General features: G+C 40.5%; 1 protein-coding gene across 1 annotated transcript in view; it reads left to right on the top strand.

Moving 5' to 3' along the window:
• BCKDHB (branched chain keto acid dehydrogenase E1 subunit beta) overlaps nucleotides 1-22,218 on the top strand; it is a 76,804-nt gene that overhangs the window by 48,602 nt on the left and 5,984 nt on the right. The gene's annotated exons all lie outside the window — the stretch shown is intronic.

The raw sequence follows: 22,218 nt of genomic DNA, 5'->3' as shown, positions 1-22,218 counted from the left end.
CTTGTTGCACAAGTCTTTTGTTTGACTGAAAGGATTTTTAGTCAAAATAGTACAGTACTAGGAAGTAGAGCTATTTGACAGTTGTTTCTAATATTGGATCCCTGCTTGTGGGAGTACATCTCTCAGAATACCTGACCATTGGCAGTTCTTGTCTGGGGATTCTGGGAGTCAGCTTGCCAAAGTCTTAAAACAGATATTTGAGAACAGTACAATATTGTGAATTCAGAATGTTGTTCTTTGGCATCTTCCGATGGAATTCTTGCCTATTGTGGTAGTGTCTTAATCATGTAGTATGTGCCCTATTACTGAGAGTATACTTCTGGTCTGGGAGTTATTTAGTTTTTTGTAAGTGCCTTGATTTTCCTCAGCCAAGAGAACTGTCATATCGGTGCATCAGGTTTCATCAGCTATGTTTTTGAACTCATTGCACCTTGTGTAATAATGCCCACCAAAGCCTAGTCTGCACTAAAATTTTGTCTTCCATTTTAAAATAACTGTTCTTTTTTTTAAGTAGGTGTAGTGCATGACTCCCTCTTGCTGTTAAATATTAGTTTCCGAAATGGGTTTTTTTGAGGGGGGGAGTTGCACTTGTTTCCTCAGCATGTAGTTACAGTTGCAGAAATATAGCAATAATTCAGCACAAACGTAATACATTTTAAAACTTAAATTTAAAGTGAGCTGATTAGGAAACGTTGCTTCAGAATGTAAATCTCCGAATACTGAACAAAGCCTGTATTTTATCAACTGTGATACATTGTTTATTTTTATATCCAAAAATTTTTCGGCAATTAGTAGCATCACCATTCTGAACAACTGTAAAGATTTAGGCACAGAATGACCCTATGAATGTTTCAGTTATGTTGAACAAAGAGTGTATTGCAGTTTATCACACCATTAACCTGTAGTCCTGTTTCCCATTTCTTAAACATTTTATCATTTAATTGGCTTCTGACTAGTCGTGTTTATGATTTTTTTTAACTTAACATAGATTAATCATGACAGCATTTAGCTGTGAAATGGTTCTTTCAAATACCTAAAACATCATGTATCTGATATGTCATAGTTCAAAAAAGTCAGTCTCAGAAGCATATTTTATTTTTTTTGGCATTGTTATTCAAAGAGAAACATAGAATTGGCCTTGAGTACCAAATGGAAGGAGTTATTGTTAAATCTGCCAGTTTGAAAAGGTAAGATTCCATAATACAATCTTATGCCATTAAGAAAGATGTTAGTTTCCTAATACAGTTCTCTGTTCATACCATAGGGAACTCTAGTTGTTGGAAAATCTGTTTTTAATGCTTATGAATTATTGTGGGACATTATCTAAACTGCTGCATAATAAGATGCAAAGCTCTCTTCAATTTTTCCAAGATTTGTTGGACAATGTTGCTATCAACGGGTTTCCAAGTTCTTTTTTTTCTCATAATCATAGAACTTTAGAATTGTATCCGAACAAACAATGCTACATATAAAATGTACATACAAAGACAGACATGAATCATGAAGTTGAGGAGGACTGCTACATTTATCTTGCTGGAATAAAAGTGGGTGGAAGATTATGGGAAAGGCTTGACTCAAAGAAAGTCTTTGTTCCGATGTAGGTGCCAAATGTTAATGGCTTAAATGCACATAATAGCTTTTATAACTGTGTAAGGGCATACTGAAGCGTGGAAAGATTGGCTAGTGTAATTTCATTAGTTCTTGGTTTATAGGAAAGAAGCATTTCACTGGTTGTCCAACATTTATTTCATTCTGGCCAGGAGATAGAATTACTAAATATGATTAATAATGTTTCTCCATAATTAATTGCCTAGAGCATTTACAAGATATGTAACTATTTAGAAACGCATGAACACACCAAGCACACCAGCCTGTACTTTGTTGTTTGGGTTGTTAGGAATATGTTAATAGGAAGCTTCCATAATTGTCTGAAAAAGTGATTTTCAAGAACAGCCATGGTATCCTTCTGGACAGTCTCTCTGGGATGGGACTTGGCCTCTGGTTCTTCCTGGAGAGGATAACTCAAAAGATATTGCTGGGGGACTCTTACTGTATTGGACTCCCTGTTCATTGGCTTGCATGGTCCCTTAGAGTTTTGTTTTGTCCCCTGTGCTATTTTAATATCTACACGAAACCACTGGTAGAGGTTGTCCAGAGTTTTGAGGTTTTGTGTCACCAGTACATGGATGACACCCTATTATCTCATATCAAGAATCCAATATTTCTAGTTTCATCAATCATCAGTGGGGATGTCCTTCTTACAAAAACTTCTCCTTGCCATACTTTGGTCAACCGTTTATTTATCTAAAATAATTTTTAGCCTGCTTTTCTTCTTAAAAAGGACCCAAGGTGGTTTTACATCATTAAAAAGACAATATTTAAAAGCTAAAAAAAAGTATACAAATGTTTAAGCAATGATTAAATGATCACAGTGTATGATTATTGTGAATTACATACATTGCAGCAACCGTATTTGCTGTTGATAATATTTCCTACTTGACACATGAGGAGAAAGGATTTTTGTTTTACAAGTATTAATAGCTCTTCATTCAGTATGGATATGGTGAGGATATTGACAAAAAGTCAGGAAAGGGGCTGTTCATGTTGTTTTAAATTCTTAATCTTTTGCCCCTGTAGCTGTATAACGCCATTTTTCAAGCTAAAAAATAAGTTTTGTAGAACAGCACATTATAAGTGTGACAGAACATTATGGTACATTTATGACTTATGGCCACACTGTGAATTGATGACCTTTAGAATTTCCTATAATTAACAGCTGTACTCAGAACTTGCAAATTAAAAGCTGTGTTTTCCTTCATTTAGTCAATCCATCTCATGTTCAGTCTTCTTTTTCCTATGGCCTTTCACTTTTCATAGTGTTATTGTCATTTCCAGTGACTCTTGTCATCTTATTATGTATCCAAAATGTGATAGCATCAGTATAATCATTTTAACTTCTAGTAAGAGTTCATTATCTCAAGAGACTTCAGGACTTGCTAAACTAAAGGAATAGTCTTCCCTGATTGGTCAGTGGCATTTGAATTCATTAGGAATGTTACTGGAATTGTATTTACGAATTAATACTGTTTCAGTGTTCTTCAGTTTTATTCTGTTGGTTTTTTTTTAATTTTAGCAGTTTATTGTTTATACCACAGTTTGCCGTGGTAAATTTTCTTTGTGGAGTTTTCCTATACATTGATAGTATAATGCGCGGGTGCTTACCTACACCCCCAAACCAGTTTTTTTTTCAAATGAATGCATAAATGTCCACCATACCATTGGATTTAGATATGAAATCCAGCAAAGCTGCTAACTTAATTTGGTTTAAATCTTCAGCTTGTCAAGTTAATACTTTTAAACAAAGTTATTTAAAACTATAAATCAGAGTAAAATTAAAATTATGAAAAGGTCATATTTCATTTTATGCCACTGATTTAAAACAGTTTAAATTAAAAACCATTTCTTTTAATAATTTTTACATGGTTACCCATTTTTTGTGATTGTGTTTTGTGACTTTGCCACATGGAGGATATGCTGAGAATGATAAACTTTGTTTAGCCTTGTGACTGAGCACAGTTTGGGGATACCTACCCACAAGTCCATATATTTCCAGAAATTGCAGTTCTCCAGGACTTACATTTTAGCTTGAAAATCGTGTGTAACTTCTTATATGTTTGCACATGTTTCTTTCTGTATCCATAGTTATGAACTCAGTGCTTTGTGAATAATAGTACCTTCAATTAATATTTATTTGATTTAAAAAATATGTTGAGCCTGTTTAAGTGAAACTAGGTAGACCTGATCATTAACTTTGATTGTGGGGCACTAAGTAATTAGTGAAGACATCCAGGAAACAGTCTTGCTTGAGGATGCATGCATACTCTCAACACAATGTGTGTTCAGATGTTCTGTGACTTGCAATTTAACACAAAGCAACTATTTTGTGTTAGGGGAAAATGGAAAATACCCAAATTAAGGCATCTCTGTTGTAAAGAAAATGTTAGGTGAAAGCATAAATATGCAATAGAATCCACATTGCAGAAATGACTGTTTAACTGCCTTCATAAAAGTAGGTACCCAAGATATCTAATTAAATTATAATTATTTTTGTGTGGCAGTATACTTTTCCCTTCAGCAACACTGGGCTTAGGGGCACCAGACCACCTTATAGTTCTAAATCCATGTATAACTCTTATGCCCCCAAAAATGTAATTATAAAGCATAAACTGTAAATTAATATATAAATACATACAGAACAGATGATTTTACTGCATTAACTGTATGTACTGGATGATGATTATGATATCGTACTGTATTTACAATTCATATTTTCAAAAGATCTTCATCCTTCTTGTTGTCCTGTTGAGTAGGTTGAAGGGAGTGAAGGAATAGTAACTTTATGGAAATACATCCTAATTTCGGTCTGACGTTTTTGCTTTTTCATTTCTCTAAAAATGTTTCTAAACTGTAGTAAATGTTCTTCCACAGTTTGTCTTAGTTTCATTGCCCGTGTCAGAGAAGGTTACATGTCGTAAAAGAAGTCGAAACAATCTTGAACATTTATTTATTTATTTAAATATTTATGGGGGGGGTCTGTGTATTACCAAAATGCTCCTCAGACCTGTGCAATTCAAGGGAGGAGTGTACTTTAAATTATGCCCTCTTTAAATTCTATTCTTAAACTCCTAGGTGATAAACACCCGCTGTTTCCTAGAGGGTTTTCTGTATAAAACAGAAATCTGCTTACAAAATTGTTTCATTCTGATATCAAACTATGTGAATTTGCATTTGTTTTCCTAAACATAATATTAAAGTCTATATTTTGTGTGACATAGTTTTTCACAGTTTAGTATTGCCAATCTTTGGAAAATTAAGATATTTGGTCAGTTCTGAACATACTCAGAAAATTTGTTGAGAAAACTGGTTGCAGGTGTGAAATCCACTTTCTAGCCACTTTAGCGGCTAGTTCTGTCAGTAGACAGGACTCTGGCATCTCTCAAGTTGTTTAGTGTAATCTAGAGTAAAATTAAAGACATTTGCTGCGGCAGCTGAGAATCCCTTCTGTGGTTCTTAGGTGTAAGAAAAAACTAATCAGTGGCAATATGAATCAGGTTAATTAAACAAATCTGTATGATTATGGATGTGCTGATATGCGGGTATGTTGTAAAGAAACATTTCAGCTGCAAAACTGTTATTTTTGTACCTTGTTTGACACTAAAAGCCTTTCTGCTGTATGGGATTGTCCAGGTCTTGTATATGGCAGTTTCTTGGCTTTCAGTTGCTTAGCTCCTTAGTAGGCTCCGTTTGATCTAAATCTCACTCCTTTATGGTGCCGTTTCTTATTGATTTACTACTTTGTTATGAATTTGGGATTGTGCAAAGCATTCAAACACAGTGTTCTGGTCATTCTGTAGGTGTAAATAGAACAACAGTTGTGCCGTTTTTTTGTGAGGTAGACTGTGCTGTTGATAATTTTTTTTAATTAACCATTCTCTTTTCTTTCTAATTAACCATCCTTTCTTCTTTAATTTCTGATTATTACTGTTTCAAACATCTGCAATAATCAAATACTTCTTCAGCAGAAAAGATGGTAAATTAACGACTAAGTTAATGCTGAGTCAAACATATACAGTATTCCATAATAATGTGAAAGGTCTAAATGCCTTTGTATTGTTAAGCATTTACTTCATTCGCTTATGTATTATGTTTTATGCAGAAAAGATCCTGCATTAAAGTTACAATATTTCAGCTGAATTCAGGCATTCGCTTCTATTTGATCTGATAGATTTTCAGTGTGTTGCAAAACATGCAATAGGGCACCAGGTTCCAGCCTAAAACCTTGTCATAAATTTGCAGAAAAATGGAATTCTTGGTGTTAGCCTGCTAAATGAAAGATAAATTGAGCACTAGTTTTGCATGCAGAGATTTTCTTTATTGCTTAGTTGATGCTGAAGTATGATTCCATTCCTTCTGGAATATTTTTCTGAAAATCACCTTATTAAAAAGATACATTGACATTTCATTTAGTGAATTATTAAAAACATAAAATATTACATGTGTACTTAACTATTTTTGCATGTGCAAGTTAATACTATAAAACAATGTAACATAATTTTTAGACTTTAAGAGGATGTAAGTATTATGTGTTAATTTGAATCAAATGCCATGTAACATAAATAATATTGGTATAAATAGCACATACTGAGTTCATTGCTCTATTACTTTCTGGAAAATATTTTTCTGTTTTTGAAACAAGAAATTATTGGGAAAGTTTAGCAAGAATATTAATCTGTATTTTAAAAACATACATGTTTGCATGGAGTCTATTTTAATACTTCACCAAAGATTCTTTGGGGGGGGGTTGTGGGGAGGAGAGTGACAATTTCATTGAAGTGCTGAAGAAAATAAAGGTAAACAAAAATCTGGTTTGCTTAAATAAATTCTTTGATGTGAGAGAGTGGGATTTCTCCAACGAGGGGACATTTAAGCATCAGAAAATTTGGCTCAAGATTTTCTTTAAATAGACCCAAATGTGGGTGTTTCATTTGCACTTTTATAGCACTTAAAAACAAGAAAGCCTCAATACGATTTGTATTTATTTCTCAACTAGACATACCTAAAATGTTAACAAATGTATATCACAAATATTCAGTAATATCTCCGTGCAGTGTATCTTGCACAAAAGTAAGGAAAAATCATGAAACAATGTAGTAAATAAATGTTAATTTTGTTATATGAGATCTCATAAAAAATTCCAGTGAGAAATTCAGATGTTGCTAAAATCAGTTTGGAACATCTGATTTACTTTACATTACTTTAATTCCAGTAGAAAATTTTATGACTTATTCCAGTAGGACAGCTGAAGTATAGCATCAATGGAGCTTGAAAGGTTTACAAGAAATAGCTTTCATATATGAGTGTCCACGGACAGTGCAGATATTGATTTTGGAATATAACTTTGTGTGTGTGTCTATGTATATAGATATATGTAATTTGAAAGCTCCATGCTTTTATTGGAAAGCTGGAAATGTTTGAATTCTGAAATATTTAGAGACTGACTGCTCATCCAAATGCAGCCAAACTTTCACTGTTCAATATTGTCACACAAAAGAGTTATCTGCAAGCCCGAGGTTCTGCAATTAATTTCTGGAAGGCCCCTTGGGTGGCTAGCATTGAATGGTGTATTATTCAAAAGAGGCTAGTGTCTTATTTCATTGAACAAACACACATGTTACAATACCATATGTCGTTTCATGTAAAGTATTAGCTTTTTCATATAAATACACTTGGGTTTAAATTTATTTGAAAATATATTAGATCTTTCTGTGCCACTTTCTTATGGGATAAGATTGAATTGACATGTCTTTTGCAGCATGTGTTCTGAAATTCAGACATCACACTTTTAGCCTCTGAAACATGAGAAAACAACTTTTCAGCATGGCTGATTTCTCTTCCAGCAGTTAATTTGGTGGGAGAAGACTTCATGGGAGAGGGAGATAAAACTGCCAATGAATTAGAATTACAGTACAACTTCTACAAAAATAGGGGGATAAGCTCTTTTTATAAATTATAAAAAATGTTCAACATTTAATCTTATTTCTTTACCCTAGACTCTTTATTGTTGTATAGATTTGTTCCCTAGATCTCTGCTATGTGAAAAGTTTGTAGCTGCTGAATAGCCTTGCTTACTACAGGGAGAGTGTGTGGAGGTATAGAATAAAGGGAGAGTGGGGAATAGATGCTGCAGTGCCTGCAGCAGCAGCAGCAGTTCTTCATGCAATCACAAGATTTCATTTCTGGATGGTCTGAAACTGGTACCAGTGTTTCCCATTAAGCACTGTTTGTCTTTCATAAGATTATGAGCTGACGTTTTAATTCCTCTTTCCTGTAAAGCATTGTTACCCGTCTAAGTTGTATTCTGATAACCATGTGTTGGAATCCTACATCCTAACTCATGTGCTTTGAATTAACGTTTCATAGCCCAGTCTCTATGGTTCTCCATGTGCCTTTAAAATTTGTTCCTGATGATTCTGTTGTCTTCATTAGTGTGAAGTATGATCTGAAGACACTCCCACATTAATTGAATAGATACTCAAGTATTTGCTGTTCAGATTTTAGAAAGAATTGCCTGAGAGTTTTTAATGAGCTATTTTGCTGTAGAATTTTGAGCTAATACTAATATTCTAGCTTTTCTTTAATGTGTTCAGTTTTCATTATATTATTTAAAATTACAGGTAGCAATGTTCTTCCCAATTTCATTTCATTTTGTCAGCAGAACTGTGAATTTATCTTGGGTATCATGTTGTTATTCTTGGTTAAAGGAAAGTGAAACTCTAAACTGAAGCTGAGAAACAAGATCTAATTGACTAGATTTATTAACTTGTAGAGCAAGAGTGATTCAAAACAGTGCATGATATTGTAAGGTATGGCTATCAATTTGAAAGGAAACTAATAAAAAGTGTAATCCTCAATTAATACGCATACTAACAATTAGCAGTCATGGTTTGTGGTAGATTAAGGCCAGGATACTGTTTTGTCATCCGTTTAGGGTCAGCACACTGCCGATACAGTAACATATGATCTGCTGCCTTACACCAGCAGAGGTCCCCATCACAATGGACCAAGTAACAAGAGTTGCTCAGGGAATTGCTGGATAAAAGCAGAATTGCTTGCACTTGTGGTAGTTACATGACCGGTTTGTCCCAGATGAGTTCCTGACCTAATACTTTTTTGTTGTTGCTACTTTTTGAAGAAGCCTCTGTGGAAATGAAAGTCCTCCCTTCCTTTTCAGTCAGAGGCGGGAAAGTAATCACCTTGTGTTCACCTTGTACAATTTGTTGTAAGATCATATTCATGTGCTTGGATGTACTACTCCTCTGTACTTAATCCTTGCAAGAAACCTGTATCGATCTCTTTTAACCTATATGAAGGATCAAGGGATCAGAGCATGTGGAGCAAAAGGAATGATGTGTTGTACAAATGAAAAGTAACATGTTGTTTCCTTTTTTTCCCCCTGGGGCTTCAACACATGCCTTTTATGGAGTATTTTAAAAAGTAGCACAAGGAGAAGAAGCACCCCCCCCAAAAAAAGCCCCAAACACTTGAACTTTGTCTTCATACTATGTGAAATATAGATCTGTGGATTGCTTTCACTTGGTATGAAGAAGCAGGGTTTCTTCATAGGTAGGGTTGCTTCTTCTCTTTGCGTTACTTTTAAAAATGCATTGTAAAAGGCATGCATTGACGCCCCCAACCCACTCCATACCTGAATAAAGGGCACATGAATTTGACCAAACTCAGGGAGGCAGTGGAAGACAGGAGGGCCTGGCGTGCTCTGGGGTCACGAAGAGTCGGACACAACTAAACAACTAAGCCACAACAACAAAAGATCAGGACTAACTAAATACAGTATGTACCCTTTAAGAGACATTGAGACCTGCTCTGTCCCTGGGCCTGTGACATTATCCAAATTAGGGTTTCTGGATTATGGTTTTAAAAAAAAATACCTGCAAAAGTGGAGGATACAAATGGCTGTCTGTGATCTAGGGCATTGCTTCCCAACCTTGAATGGTGATTGCAGTATGAGTTTTCCCTAATGCCTCGTTGGTTGGACTGTCCACAGAGGTTCTTGGGTTTTATCGGGACTCAACTCTTCCTTTAGATCAGTGGTTCTTAACCTTGGGTTACTCAGGTGTTTTTGGACTGCAACTCCCAGAAGCCTTCACCACCGGCTGTGCTGGCTGGGGTTTCTGGGAGTTGCAATTCAAAAACACCTGAGTAACCCAAGGTTAAGAACCACTGCTTTAGATAATCACCTGGCAGATATGCTTTGATTGTATTCTTGCATTGAGTAGGGGGTTGGACTTGATGGCTTTGTGGGCCCCTTCCAACTTTTCTATGATTTCTATGATTTAGTTCCAGCAGCTTAATGTTATGTTGGATTTCACCTTTAATTTAGGCTCCTTGCTCTCTCCTATTGTTGTTCAGAACCCTACAGTTACCCCTAATTTGGACCACTATTGCCCCCCAAAAAAACAGTGCACATGCCCACATAGTAATGCCATTTATTTTAGGGCGAATAAAGAAGGGAGATATAAGGCCAGGTGTGTTCGCAGGTACGTATGTCTATTTCCAGCTTTATTATTTCTCTAATGAACATGTTTTGTGAATCTTCCACATAAACTGCATTCAGTTTAACCTGTCACATTCCAAATCCAAGCCAATTCAAATGAGTGACTTCTGGTGTGGTAACATGGTACTACTATTCATCCTAAAAATACTTCAGAACTTGTGGTTCTCCAGATATTGCTTGGCAGTGACTTTCACAGTTGCTAAACATGGTTTATGTAGTCTAGGGCGTATCGTAGTGGTGGCTGGTTGTTGCGTGTAGAGAGACATAATTTGCTAGACCCTGATCTCAAATGGCTAGGTGGGTTGACCGTTGAAAGAGGTTGCACTGAATAGAAGATAAAGAATGGCAGATCAAGTATTTCTCTCTTCACAGTATTTCTAGATGATTACCTTTCTTCATCTATTTTCTATTTATTTATATTGTTTCTACCTTCTTTGTATGCGGTCCCCAGGTCACTCCCTGAAAAAAGTCTCCAATTTAAGACTTTACTTGACAAAAACATTTATTCCAAGCTTTTTCCCTTCCTTACCTTGTCCAAAACGATGGTCTCTGTTTCCTGGGATTCAAACAATAATCAAATACCTTCCCAGATGACTATCTGGAAATTCTTCTTAGTATTCAGATAATGGTAACTAGGATGTGCACATAACAAGACCACCCATAAATAAAAAGAAAATGATATACAGCTACCTTTTTTTATTTTTCAAGGTATAGAGAGGTTATTCTCCCTTTGTGGTACCCAACCTGATAGGGGATACTTGGGCTTAATAATTCAGTAATTCATAGAGGTGAGGTTGCTCTGCCTGTATAGGCGCTTTCACTGTAACTGAAGCAAAAGAAGGAAGGAAGTGACAGCAGAAGGAAGAGGAAACTCATGGCATAGTGGTTAAACTGTTGTACTGCAGCCCAAACTGTGTTCATGACTCGGGGTTCAATCCCAGGTAGCCGGCTCAAGGTTGACTCAGCCTTCTATCCTTCTGAGGTCGGTAAAATGAGTACCCAGCTCACTGGGGGGGGGGGGAATGTGTAGTCTGCACAGTTAACCACCCATAGAAAGCTTTAAGTGCTATGGGTCAGTATATAAACATCACACTTTGCTTTTTGCTTTATAGTGGAGAAATGGTTATACCTGAGTATCTCTGAAAGCCACATGTGTTCCTTTGGCCAGTAACTATTTGTGTTTAGATTGTTTACATTTTTAGTAGAAATATCTAATCACACTTGAGACATTCTCCTAGTTGTGTGGAAGCTGTTTAAGTGTGAGCAGTTACTGTGAATCTAGGAAATATTTAGATAACTGTGTGGGGGGGGAAGGAGATGGTGCACATTATGTGTGTGTGTCTGTAGGTGTTTTGAATAAATTGCATTTCTGTAACTAAGAAAGCTTAATTGAAAACATTGCCTGTGCTTACTGAAATGTTTTATATGTGCTTATTTAATTTCATATAAAGAAACAATTGTATATACAACTACATTTACAGTAGACTAACCTTTACCAGACTAAGGTAAAGGCTGCCAGTAGAACTTACCTCACTAACCGGATAAGTGAGGCATCTAACCAGCAGGCAGAATTATTCCGTATAGTATGTGACCTATCCGGAGTTGGCCCGGGTGATAGGCCTCCCCCTAGTCTTACCCCGGACCAATTTGCAGCATTTTTAAAATCTAAAGTGGAGGCCATCCGCCGGGATCTCGCTCCTTTTTTGAATACAGTGAGTTGAGTCGAGATGTCCAGCACTCCGTCTTGCCCGGTGTCTTTTGACTCCTTTCAGCCCGTATCGCCCGACACTGTGGCCAGGACCCTTGATCGCTGTCGTGCCACCACCTCCTCTTTGGACCCCTGCCTGGCCTGGCTAATCAAGGCAGCCAGGCCCTCAACAATGGAATGGGCTACTATAATAATTAATGGGTCTTTCCTTGAGGGCAGATTTCCCTCTGCCCTCAAGGAAACACTCATTAGGCCCATAAGAAAGAAACCTACTTTGGCGGCGGACGAAATTGGCAACTATAGGCCCGTCGCCAATGTTTCTTTCTTAAGCAATGTAGTCGAGAGGGTGGTGGCCGACCAGCTTCAGGCGTTCCTGGATGATACAGATGCCCTGGATCCGTTCCAGTCAGGCTTCAGGCCGCGCCATGGAACAGAAACGGCATTGGTCGCCCTGTGTGATGACCTATTGAGGGAGGCCGACAGGGGCAAAGTGTCTCTGCTGGTCCTCCTCGATATCTCAGCGGCCTTTGATACCATTGACCACGGTATCCTCCTGGGGAGGCTCGCCGAGTTGGGGATAGGTGGCCGGGCTTTCGCCTGGCTCTGTTCCTTCTTGGGGGACCGTCCCTAGAGAGTACAGCTTGGGGAGAATGTCTCGGCCCCGTGTAGCCTCAATTGCGGGGTCTCACGGGGTCGATCATCTCCCCAATGCTGTTTAACATCTATATGAGGCCGCTGGGAGGGGTCATCAGGAGATGTGGAACACAGTGCCATCAATATGCGGACGACACACAGCTCTACGTCTCCTTTTTTCCAAGAGCAGGAGATGCCGTTCTGTCCCTTCGGCTTTGCCTGGAGGCTGTACTGGAATGGATGCAGGAGAACGGGCTGAGGCTGAACCCGGACAAGATGAAGGTACTGAGGGTGGGCGCCCCCACATCTGGGGATATGGGAAACTCCCTCATTTTTGGGGGGGTGACTCTGCCCGCCAGGGATGGGGTCCGCAGCTTGGGGATCCATCTAGACCCGGCGCTCACTATGGAGACCCAGGTGGCGTCCGTGGTCCGTTCCACTTTTTTCCATCTTAGGCGGATAGCCCAGCTGCGGCCCTACCTTGATGTGGGGTCTCACCACTCTGGTGCGTGCGCTTGTGGTCTCAAGATTAGACCACTGTAATGCGCTCTACGTGGGGCTACCTTTGAGACTGCTGCGGAAACTACAGGTGGTGCAGAATGCGGCGGCCAGATTATTCAGTGGACTGAGAAGATACCAACATATCTCACCCACTCTGGCCGCATTGCATTGGCCGCCCATCCGATTCCGCATCGATTTCAAAGTATTAATGCTTACCTATAAAGCCCTAAACGGTTTAGGACCTCGATACTTGGCGGAACGCCTTCTCCCACCAAGATCTACCCGTGTCACTCGTGCGAACCAGGAGGTGAGGCTCAGGAGCCTAACGCCGAGAGAGGCCCGAAAGGAAAAGACCAGAAATCGGGCCTTCTCGGCGGTGGCTCCTCACCTTTGGAACAACTTACCCCCTGAGATTCGTGTGGCTCCCTCGCTGGGCATTTTTAAGAAACAACTAAAAACACTGATGTATAGGCAGGCCTTCCCAACAGAAAACCCTTGACATTCTTTTTCTTTTATTTTGTTCTCTATCTTCATCTATGTTTTAGCTGTAATGTCTTAAAATTACATTGTTGTTTTTATTGTAAGCCACCTAGAGTGGTCTAATACGATCAGATAGGCGGGATAGAAATAAAATAAAATAAAATAAAATAAACAAACCCAGACCTACTGGAATATGCCACAGTTTCACTAAGCTGCCACCAACCATTCCCTGTAAGGAGTCACACAGACCAGGAATGGATTTTCAACAAACAAAGGAATAAGATTTATTTAAATAACACACAGGGAAAATAAAATGATCAAGTGAATAAGATACAGTAACGTGGCTTAGTCTCAATCATACATACACCAGTTTGGTTCACACAGAACACCTTTAAATAAAGCACAGACCCTGAACCTATCAGTTCTGGCTACCCATAAAGACACCTGAACCTATCAGGTAGGTACTGACTGACACACAGTAGTACCCTGTCTGACACACAGACTCCCACACCAGCTTCTTCTTCCCAGCTGCTTCTTCTCCAGCTTCTCTACACAAGCTCCACATATATATACAGTACAGCCCCTCCTCCTGATGTCCCGCCTTCCACTCCCCATAGGATGGAACTTTCCCTCCAAATCCATGACAGACAGGTAACATCAGTGCTGTATGTAACACCTCCCCTCTTTATAAGTTGTTTTGTAGGGGGAAAGCTAAAGTGCTTTTCTCCAAAAAACAACCTGGATCCAAAACATACAGAAACAGTTATACAATAACATACAATACCATACTTACTCTAGGATAAACATATCAATTAGACATTTAAACATTTACCATTTACAATACATCAAGTTACCTTTATTCATACAAACCAAGCATGTTTGATAAACAGATACATTTAACCTTTGGTCACCAAAATATATACATAGTCCATGTTTCTTTCGCTGTCTTCATTCTTCGGGTCTTCTTGACAAGGCGTCAGCAACACAGTTCACTGACCCTCTGACCACCTTCACTTCAAAGTCATAGTCTTGCAGATTTAAAGCCCACCTCATAAGTTTACTATTGTGGGTTTTCATTGTCTTTAACCATTGCAGTGGTGAATGGTCAGTGCACAGAATAAAATGTCTTCCCCAGATGTAAGGCTTGGCCTTCTGGATCGCGTAGACTATGGCCAGGCACTCCTTTTCCACGGTTGCCAAATGTCTCTCACCTTTCTGGAGTTTCCTACTCAGGTAGGACACTGGATGCTGGTCACCATTCTCATCCTCCTGGCAAAGAACTGCTCCTACCCCGCTGTTAGACGCATCGGTGTAGATGATGAACTCCCGGTCGAAGTCTGGAGCACGCAGCACTGGATAGTTGATGAGGGCCTCCTTCAACCTCTGGAACGCCTCCTCACAGTCGCTGGTCCACGGGATGCGGTCATCAGTCTTCTTCCGCGTCAGATCGGTCAGCGGAGCCGCTATCTCGCTAAACCTCGGGATGAACTTTCTGTAGTAGCCCACCAAGCCAAGAAATGATTTGACCTTTTTCTTGGTGTTGGGTCTAGGCCAATCACGAACTGCTTCTATTTTGGCCTCTAGGGGTTTGATCACTCCTCCCCCTACTATGTGACCCAAGTATTTTATTTCTGGGCTACCCAGCTGACATTTGCTCGCCTTTACTGTTAGCCCTGCTGCACTTAACCTCTGCAGCACTAACTCCAGGTGTTTCAGGTGATCTTCCCAGGTATTGCTGAAGATCCCTATGTCGTCAATGTAGGCCACAGTAAAGTCACTGAGCCCTGCTAAGGTCTGGTCCATCAGCCTTTGGAATGTGGCTGGTGCATTTCTGAGACCAAAGCTCAGGACTCGAAACTCATAGAGACCAAAAGGGCTGCAAAAGGCGGTCTTTTCTTGATCCCTGGGATCAGTCCTTAATTGCCAATATCCCTTTACCAGGTCCAATGATGAAATGAACCGACAACCCCCTATGGTTTCAATCAGGTTGTCTAGCCTGGGCATTGGGTAGGCATCAGGAGTGGTTACGCGGTTTAATTTCCTGTAATCTACACAAAACCTAATGCTCCCATCAGGCTTGTCTACTAGGACTATCGGAGAGGACCAAGGACTAGAAGAGGGGACGATTATGTTCTCCCTAAGCATCTCGTCCAGCTCCTTCCGCACCTTGTCCCTATAGGGTCCCGTCACTCGGTATGGGGATACTGCTTGCGGGGGTGCATCCCCTGTGTGGATCCGATGCATCACTCCCTTCACTATCCCCGGCTTATTGGAAAACACCTTTTGATATTTGATGAGCAGCATTTTTAGTTCTTGCTGCTGGTCTTGGGTGAGTGCAGGACTGATCTTTACCTCCTCTGGGTTGTATTTTACTTCCCCTCTACCCTCCCAGAAGGGTAATTCAGCTTCCTCACTCTCAGCTGCTTTTATTGCAAATAAAACCCTCTGTTCCCCTCTGTAGTAGGGTTTTAGTGCATTCACATGTACCACCCTCCTTGCTTGGTGTTCCTCCTGCTCTATTAGGTAGTTCAGGTCTGACATCTTGGCAATGACCCTATATGGTCCTGCCCATTTGAGCTGCAGTTTGTTCTCTCTGCAGGGCCTAAGCCAAAGCACTTCCTCCCCTGGGTCAAAGTGCCTCTCCCTGGCTTTGTGGTCATACCATGTTTTCTGTCTGACCTTCTGAGCTTGCAGGTTTTCTGCTGCTAGCTCTAGGTTTCTCTTTAGGTCATTCATCAAGGTGTCTATATATGTCACAACGTCTTGTGGGTCATCCTGGGTGATCTGCTCCCAATTTTGTTTGATCAAATCAAGTGGCCCTTTCACCCTTCTCCCAAATAAAAGTTCAAACGGACTGAACCCGGTACTGGCTTGTGGCACTGATCGATAAGCAAACAAAAGGGATTGCAGCTTTTGGTCCCAATTGTTTGGATTCTCTGCCAAGTAAGCCCTAATCATGCGCATCAAAGTCCCATTGAACTTCTCCGTTAACCCATTACTTTCAGGGTGATAGGCAGTGGTTTCCTTGTGTTTAATTCCACAGATTTGCCATAACCGTTTCATGAGCTTCGATGTAAATGATGCTCCCAAATCTGTGATTATTTCTGAGGCAAATCCCATCCTGGACATATACCCCACCAAGGCATCTGCCACTGTGTTAGTTTCAATGTTAGTCAAGGGAATGGCTTCAGGGTACCTCGTGGCATGGTCCACAATGGTGAGAATGAACATGTTCCCCCTCTTTGTGGCCTTGGGCAAAGGTCCCACAATATCCACCCCTATACATTTGAACGGAGTGTCAATCACAGGCAAAGGGCACAACTTTGCTTTGGTCCTGTCACGGTTATTCCCCTGCCTCTGACACACATCACATTGTTTACAGAACTCCTTGATCTGCTTCCCTATTTCAGGCCAGTAAAAATTCTGTGTGATTCTCTGCTGTGTTTTGTTCACCCCTAAGTGCGCAGCAAACATGTCAGAGTGCCCCCTTTGTAAGATCATGGGGCGATACTTTTCAGGTACCACTAGCTGACTTCTGATCCCATTTCCCCCTTTTGAGATATTCCTCAGGGTCTCTCTATATAATATTCCCTTTTTCTCTCGAAATCTCACTGGGGTTTCAGGTGTTAGCTGGGCGTCTGTCACCTGTTCAAAACACTTTTGGAGAGTGGCGTCTGCCTTTTGCTCTTGGCCAAATCTGCTGTCTGTGGTTAAGGTTTCCACCACAGCTTCTGAACTCCCCTCTGCTTCCGTCTCGGGCTCATCAGTACCCCCCTGAACTGTCCCCGTGGTGGCTTGCGAGCGTGTAATCACTAGCACCCGTTTCACATGTTCAGCCAGGTCATTTCCCACGAGCACGGCTGCTGGCAGAGTCGATGAAATCGCTAGCCGCCAAACTCCCCTCCAGCCTTGAAAGCTCACAGGTACCTCAGCTACTGGCAGCGAGATCACCTGTCCCTCAATCCCTGCCACCTTTATGCTCTCATTTGGGATTACATACTCCCTAGGAATAATATCTGGATGGCACAGGGTCACGTGGGAACAAGTAACCCTTAGCCCCCTATACTGATGGTCAAGTATTCCTACGTCCACCCCTGCGGTTTCAAACAACTGTGAATCTGTTCTCACTAGTAAGCAGCGCTTGACCTCCACAAGAGGACCATTTTCCTCAGCCTAATCAGCAGATGTAACTGTTCCAGATTGAGTAGCCATGGCAACAGGCTCCCTCAGTGGCAAGGAGCTTTGCTCTTTCTGGACACAGAACACAGCTTTTGGCTTGGTTCCACTCAAATCATGAGGCACATTTCCTTTTAGCTGCTTTAATTTCTCACACTCTGAGATTAGATGGCCCTTTCCTTGACAGAAATAACATTTTCTGCTGTACTTGGAGTCTTTCTCATCTGGTTTTGGTTTTCCCTCCAAAATCTGAGGTCTTGGTTTCGTGTCTGAGGGCTTCCCTTCACCATGAGCCCCTCCCACTTGCTGGTTTTTTCCTGGTCCCTGAGAGTACTTGCTGTAGGTTTCTTTAGGTTTACCTATCGATTTCCCCTCACCTAAGGGCTTTCTTATTTGGGAAATAAAATCTGCGATTTCGGCCGCTTCGGCCACAGATTTCGGTTTCCTTTCCCTCACCTGGAACTTCAGTTCCCCATGCAGGACTGAATAAAACTGTTCCAGCGTTATCAAGTCTTTGAGCTGCTGAAAGGTCTCTGTTCCCTCCTGAGATAGCCATTTCTCTAGCAGCCTCACCAGTTGGGCCCCCACTTGGGTAAAAGTCTGCTCTGGTTTCTTGGTGAGTGACCTGAATCTCTGCCTCAGCTGTTCCGCATTTATCCCATGTCTGGCAAACACCAGTTTTTTAAACTCTGCAAAATCTTTTAACAGCTCCTCTGGCATCTCTGCATAGACTTCTGCCAGGCTGCCACTGATTAAAGATCGCATGATGGTCATCTTCTCAGTTTCCCTTACTGAGAAGTCCACAAACGTTCTTTCCACGAGGGAAAAGAACACCTCAGGGCAATCTCCCTTGTGGTATACAGGGAATTTCTTCAGGTCAGTTTTAGACAATTGGCCCACCTCAGAATCTCTATTGTTATTATTGTTCTGATTCATCAACTCCAATTTTCTTAACTCAAACGCCATTTTCTCTCTCTCCAATCTTTCTTCTCTTTCCATTCTCTCTAATTCAAATTGTCTTTGCCTCTCCCTTTCCCTTTCCTGTTTCTCCTCCTTTTCCATTTCCAATTGCCTCATCCTCAGTTCATGCTGTTGGGCTATGAGCATTTTCCTGAGTTCTGGGTTCTGTTCTCCCGTGCTCTCATCCTGCACTGAGCCAAATTCATCCTCAGAACCTTGGTCCACCTGGGGTTCCCTCACTTCACCCATTTCTGCCATTTGGCTTCGAGTCAAGGGCATAATCCCCCCCCAGAACAGGCTGCTTTCAAAAGTCAAGCCTCAAAATAAAGCGACCACTTTTTTTTTCTTCTTTTGCCTCAGAACCAGCCTTCTATAGATTGCTGCTGTTCTTCAGCACTAACTTGCAACTGTTGCCAGCCAGAGTCCACCCCCCTCTGCTAGGCCTCTCAGCAGACAGGCTAGATCACTGCTACTTCACTCAGTTTTGCCTCAGCCTTTTCCCGCCAAAACAGGTTGCCTCAGAGCTCCCTAATCTAGTCCCCAATCTGAGGTTACACGTTCTTCCACTAGCGTACCTCCCCGTGAGGTAAGCCTAGAAGATTACCTACGCGCTCTCAGATTGTCCCTGACTAGACCCCCCTTGCTCTGGGCACACTTGCCAAGGCTTTGCTGGACCACTGGACAACTGGACCAGTCGTATCCCACACGCTGGACACCAATCAATGTGACAAACCCAGACCTACTGGAATATGCCACAGTTTCACTAAGCTGCCACCAACCATTCCCTGTAAGGAGTCACACAGACCAGGAATGGATTTTCAACAAAGGAATAAGGTTTATTTAAATAACACACAGGGAAAATAAAATGATCAAGTGAATAAGATACAGTAACGTGGCTTAGTCTCAATCATACATACACCAGTTTGGTTCACACAGAACACCTTTAAATAAAGCACAGACCCTGAACCTATCAGTTCTGGCTACCCATAAAGACACCTGAACATATCAGGTAAGTACTGACTGACACACAGTAGTACCCTGTCTGACACACAGACTCCCACACCAGCTTCTTCTTCCCAGCTGCTTCTTCTCCAGCTTCTCTACACAAGCTCCACATATATATACAGTACAGCCCCTCCTCCTGATGTCCCGCCTTCCACTCCCCATAGGATGGAACCTTCCCTCCAAACCCATGACAGACAGGTAACATCAGTGCTGTATGTAACACCTTGACATTCTTTTTCTTTTATTTTGTTCTCTATCTTCATCTATGTTTTAGCTGTAATGTCTTAAAATTACATTGTTGTTTTTATTGTAAGCCACCTAGAGTGGTCTAATATGATCAGATAGGTGGGATAGAAATAAAATAAAATAAATAAATAAATAAATAAATAAATAAATAATAGAGACAATAACTTGTCAAATGCTACTGTAATAATAATTAGTGAATAATTAAGAATAATTAAATCAATAATTTTGGCTTATTGAGGAAATATCAGGGAATGTTATGGTTATATGTCCAACAGTACACCAGACTTATGTGAAAATCAACGGGATTCTGGCTATAATACCTACCAGGAACAAAAAGAACTTGTACATCCAATAAATCTGATTCTGAAGGATAAACTGCAGTCTCAGGGTGTAAGAAAATAAATGGAGATTTATTTTATTACATCCTAAGACTGCAGTTTCTCTAGAACACATACTAGGGAAAGGTGGTTTTTTTTTCATGTCTGTCTATGATAATCGAAGAGGTGTAAGTACATTTTAATGCTTTTTATGTTTATAATGTGGCTGTATAATAATGAAAGAAATGTAAATGGATATCAGGAAGTAGATCACAAGCTAAATATGAGCCAACAGTGTGATGTGGCTACAAAAAAGGGCAAATGCTATTTTAGGCTGCATTAATAGAAGTAGGCTGCATTAATAGAAGAGCCTTGTGGCGCAGTGGTTAAAATGCTGTACTGCAGCTAAAACTGCTCACGACCTGGGGTTCAAATCCCAGGTAGCCAGCTCAAGGTTGACTCAGCCTTCCATCCTTCCGAGGTCGGTAAAATGAGTACCCAGCTTGCTGGGGGGGGGGCAATGTGTAGCCTGCATAATGAAATTGTAAACTGCCCGGAGAGTGCTTGTAGCACTATGGGGCGGTATATAAGTCCAAAAATAAATAAAATAAATAAAATAAGTATAGTTTCCAAATCCTGCGAGGTGCTAGTCCCCCTCTATTCAGCACTGGTTAGGCCTCACCTTGAGTATTGTGTCCAGTTCTGGACACCACACTTCAAGAAGAATGCTAACAAATTGGAACACATTCAGAGGAGGGCGACAAAGATGATCAGGGAGCTGGAAATCAAGCCTTATGAGGAAAGGCTGAAAGAACTGGACATGTTTGCCCGTGAGAAAAGAAGACTGACGGGTGATATGACAGCCCTTTTCTAATATCTGAAAGGCTGTCATACAGAGGAGAGGCAGGATCTGTTCTCAATCATCCCAGAATGCAGGGCATACTACAATGGGCTCAAGTTAAAGGAAGCCAGATTTCGGTTGAATATCAGGAAAAACTTCCTAACCGTTCGAGCAGTACAACAGTGAAACCAGTTACTTCGGGAGTTGGTGAATACTCCAACACTGGAGGCATTCAATAAAAACTTGGATACAGTGGTGCCTCGCTTAACAACGATAATCCGTTCCAGGAAAATCGCTGTTAAGCGAAAACATCGTAAAGTGAAAATAAAAAGCCCATTGAAATGCATTGAAAACCGTTCAGTGTATTCCAATGGGCTAAAAACTCGCCATCCAGCGAAGATCCTCCATATGGCGGCCATTTTCAGTGCCTGTATAGCGAGGAATCCGTCCCTAAACACAGCAGGGAGCCATTTTAATTACCCTGTGGCCATTTTGAAACTGCCGATCAGCTGTTTTAAAAAATCATTTTGCGAAGAATCAGTTCCCAAAGCAGGGAACCGATCATTGCAAAGCGAAAAAAAAACCTATTTAGACCATCGCAAAAGCGATCGCAAAAATGTCATTGTGAAGCAGATTTGTCGTAATGCAGGGTAATTGTAAAGCGGGGCACCACTGTAATCACCAGGCAGATATGCTTTGATTGTATTCCTGCATTAAGCAGGGGGTTGGAAATGATGGCCTTGTAGGTCCCTTCCAACTTCTCTATGTTTCTGTGAAGTAGATACCTCTGTGTTATAGATGATGAGACTCGAATATTTGGACCCCTGGGCCTTTCCTTATTTTAATTGATATAAGATCTCTGGATATTTCCAAAGCGGCCAATGCAAGTACCTTGCTAAAAATTGTAATGAGGGTATATGGTAGGCATGTAAATCATTAATTTAAGATGCATCTTTAATTATATTGTGAAGGTAAATTTGAATGGACTAAATTATGATTATTTGGAAGCAAACTCTGCTGTTTCTGTGCTAAGTCATTAATAATAATACTTGTATATGATATTCTAATCACTATGTTATGAATAAACCATCAAAGAGTTTGTTTAATGTTTTGCTTAACCTGTATAAAAAAGAAAAAAAGAGATTAGTATAATATCCAGATAAACTTTTAGTAGATACTTACCTTTACTAATTTGGATTGCTCATTTTAACAAATATCA

Source organism: Pogona vitticeps, chromosome 1, assembly GCF_051106095.1.
Source record: "Pogona vitticeps strain Pit_001003342236 chromosome 1, PviZW2.1, whole genome shotgun sequence".
In the NCBI taxonomy this organism is placed as follows: domain Eukaryota; kingdom Metazoa; phylum Chordata; class Lepidosauria; order Squamata; family Agamidae; genus Pogona; species Pogona vitticeps.
This window is presented reverse-complemented; position numbering and strand designations above follow the sequence as displayed.